Source organism: Nannospalax galili, unplaced genomic scaffold, assembly GCF_000622305.1.
Source record: "Nannospalax galili isolate Female #2095 unplaced genomic scaffold, S.galili_v1.0 scaffold538, whole genome shotgun sequence".
Lineage (NCBI taxonomy): Eukaryota > Metazoa > Chordata > Mammalia > Rodentia > Spalacidae > Nannospalax > Nannospalax galili.
The window spans coordinates 2583499-2587169 of record NW_008343842.1 but is presented as its reverse complement, the minus strand read 5'-3'; the positions used below and the strand labels follow the sequence as shown (position 1 = coordinate 2587169).

The window sequence follows — 3671 nt, the reverse complement described above, 5'->3', positions numbered from 1 at the left end:
CCTGGCTCTACCTCCAGAATGCTGGGATTACAGGTGTGCGCCACCACACACAGTTTACACTGTGCTAGAGATTGAACCCAGGGCTGGGTGCATGCAAGGTAAGTATTATAAACTGAGCTACATCCCTGGCTCTTTTTGTTTTTTGAGACAGGGTTTCATGTAGCTCAGGCTGGCCTTGAGCTCCAGATCCCCGAGTCTCCACCTCTTAAGTGCTAGGGTAACAGGCATGTACCACCACGCTCAGTTGACTTAGGGGTCTTGCTTTGAAGAAAACTCAAAACAGCTGGGTGTGGTGGCTCAGACCTGTAATCTCAGCTCTCAGGAGGGAGACTGAGGTTGGAGAATTGCTTTGATTTTTAGGCCAGCCTGGGCTACATATAGCAAGACCCTGTCTCAAAAAACCCAAACCAAACCCAAATAAAAGTGGTTGGGTAAAGGAGGTAGGTGGAGGCTGATGGCATCAGTAGATATTTCTAGAATTGTCCTCTAGCATCTCAGTGAACTGTCTGGAATTAAGGGGTATTAAACATTTTCCTTATTTTGGACTCTGGGCAGGACTTGAAACTCCAGCCCTAGCCATTTCTTGGCTGTGTGGTCTGGGTCAGGTCACTGGGCCTCTCTGAGCTTTAGTTTCCCCAGCAGTGTTTGTGGGCTGCGTGGGGAACAGTCAGGCACTGACTTCTACAAGGGGTGAGAGGGAGGGAGAGGCAGGGAGTGGGAGGTTGGTCCTGGACTCAAAGATGCTCTGTTGAGGTATCTGGGTGCCTCAGGGGCCTTCTGGGAGAGGTGGTCTATTGAGGGAAGAGCTCTGGAAATAGTGGGCTTATGGGACTTGCAAAGACAGTCTCATTCTTCATTATTTATGGATTTTGCTGTGTTTTGTTTTTTTTGAGACAAGAGCTCCCTATATAGCCCAGGCTAGTCTTGAATCCCATAACACTCTTCCTACCTCAGGCTTGAAAGTGCTGGGATTCCAGGTTTTCACTATCCTACCTACTTAGATATTTATTTTTATTTGAGACAGAGTCTTATGCATCCCAGGCTAGCCTACAATTTGCAAAGTGGCAATGACCTTGAACTCTTGATCCTCCTGCCTCCACCTCCCAAGTGCTGTAATTACAAAGTCCAGTTCGGTGGTGCTCAGGATCCAATTTAGGGCTGCTTGGAGCATGCCAGGCAAGGTACTTTGCTGATGAAGGCACTTCACCAAGCCCCAGGTTTTTATTTTCTAATGTTAACCCTTCTGATTTGTTAGCAGCATCGCGTTCTTCAGTGACAGACTAACAGGGAGCTCATCCCAAGCGCTGTTCTAATGTGTGCCTCCACTTGGGGGGTACGTGACAAGCACACAGCCCAGGTGCGGGAGGAGGGGAGGACCCACCCTCTTGCAGCGCCCGAGGTTCCGGCTGTCTGGAGTGACGCCAGGCTCCGGCCTGGATTCCCGGTGGGGTGTGGCGGGGCCCGGCGTCCCCCGGCAGCTCAGAGGCGCAGTGGCGGATCCCGCCTCCAAAGCGGGAAGGGGGTGGAGCTGCTGTTTTATGAGGGCGGCACCGAGCCCAGGGCATCAGTCGAGGTGTGAGCTGCTGCAGTGTCAGAGTCAAGTCGAACAGGATTCACCGTGACACCGACACCGACACCGGGGACTCTCAGAGGTGAGGACACAGTGACAGGGAACGGGGTCTCCTTTCTGCAGCTCTGTGCAGCCTGGCGTGTCCCCACGAGTGTTCATGTATGGGTGTCCGCGGCGATGGGTGTGTGTTTGCATGGTGTGCGTACCGGATTCATAAGTGCGTCTGCCGCAGGTGGATGATCGGCGTGTGTCTAGTTGTGCCCACGCGACTGGTACATCGGAGTGTGGCAAGGGTCGGGCTGTGTCGTGGACTTCGCTCCAGGACCAGGGATGGCCAGCCGCACTCTGGGTTCCTACAGACCCAGTGGGGCGACAGCAGTCTGTGCCGAGCTCCCTTCTGGCTGCAGATGCGCCCGGGAGTTCCAGATGCAGCTCCCCAGAGGCGTGAGAACGAAGCCTGTATCCCCAAAAATGTACAGGAGCAGTGGGGACGAGTCCATCTGGAATCCGATGGGGGGGGGCGGAATGGCTCTTGGATCCCAGCGGTGCCTCCCCGGTCCCGGGCCTGTGAGGTCCAGGTGTCCCTTCCTACCCTGGCCACCACCCCGCTGGACGCTGAGGTCAGCGCGCGCCGTGTCCCCCGCCCTTGGGAACATGCCTGGACACGTCCTGTGAGGACAGGCGAAGAGGTGACTCATTGTGACACGGGGACCCTGGGGACAGGACTGAAATCAGAGCCGCGCCCCAGCTGGGGGGTCAGTGGCACGGGTAGGAGCCCCCTTCCCTGCCTCGTCGCTGGCGCTGTCCCCTCCTCCGCTCGGCACAGTGACCTATTTGGCGGGCACAGAGTGTTCCCAGGGAACTCGGGACACGGGGAGGTCCAGGACTCGGTGTCCGGTCCCCCCTCCGTGGCGCGCCCTTTGGCACCGGGATCTGGGCGGGCCCTGGTTGGACTCCGTGCCAGCCGGGGAAGCGCAGGGGTCCCGCCCTCTGCGCCCACCGCGGCAGGGACAGTTGGCCGCAGGGTGGGGGAAGGGGTGCCAGTGGTGGGGATCCCCGCGGGGTGCGGCTTTGGGCGAGGGTGCTGTCCATCACCCACCCCCAGGGCTGGGGCACCCCGACCCAGTCCACACCCAGTCACCAGGCTGAACTGGTTGGGACATGCTGACCAGGGCGCATCCACCCCTTCTGGAAGCCCTGGGGACCCCAGGGACACACTTAGACTTGGGTTTGGTGTTTGGAGACGCACAGGCATCTTGCTTTCCTTCTTGTACCTCCACGGCGCGACTCCCGCGCGGTTTTGTTGTCTTCGTCCTCATCTATTTTTATTTTCCAGGGATCTGACTCATTGCTTGCTTTGGGCGTGGAGATCAAGGTGGGGGGTGGCGGGGAGGAGCAGGACTGCGCGCGCTTTTGCGCGTGTGCGCGGGTCCCAACGGGAGCGCGCGGCTTCCCAACCTCAGCGGGAGTTTCGGAAACTCTGCCCGCTCATCGTGACGTGTTTGGGGACTTGGGCGTCCCCCTCTCCCCCCGATGCCAGCACAGTTTTGGCGGGCGTGGAGCGCAATGCAGGAAACTGACTCACCACCCCTTGCTCAGCCCACGCGCCGCCCACCGCGGGGCATTTCCTGGGGCCCAGCTCCCCCTCCGGGCAGCGGTGGGAACAGCATGCCATCGGCTTCTGCCCCCCGCCCCCACTGCCGGAACTGTATTTACTAGAAATTGATTATTTTTTTATTTTTTTTATTTTCAAGTTTTTTTTTAGAAGCATTTCATTACAGCTTTAACATATTCAGTAACACATTCCAGAGCAAGGATACATCTCTTTCAAAGGTGGCTGTAAATTTTTAGGTTCACAGTTGAATTAATACAGTCATACAGTAATGAACTCAGTAAAAGCCCTGTAGGACATAAAATTGGCTGAGTTTTTATCCTTTAAAGAAGATCTCCACTTCATTTTAAGATATGGTGTTTCCTACATTTTTTTTCAATAAAATATTTTTTTTCAATTAGAAGAAGCATTTCATTACAACAGCATTAACCTATTCAATAACATTTTTCTGAGCTAGGGTACATCTCTTTCAAAATTGGCTGTACATTT

General features: G+C 55.4%; 1 protein-coding gene across 1 annotated transcript in view; it reads left to right on the top strand.

Annotated features, from left to right (window-relative positions):
- Nucleotides 1-1499: 1499 nt before the first annotated feature.
- Nucleotides 1500-3671, top strand: part of Cdkn1a (cyclin dependent kinase inhibitor 1A) — a 6401-nt gene continuing 4229 nt past the window's right edge. Inside the window, exon 1 of the mRNA XM_008840072.3 lies at nucleotides 1500-1652. The gene's annotated coding sequence lies outside the window, so the exon portion shown is untranslated. The remainder of the gene's footprint in view (nucleotides 1653-3671) is intronic.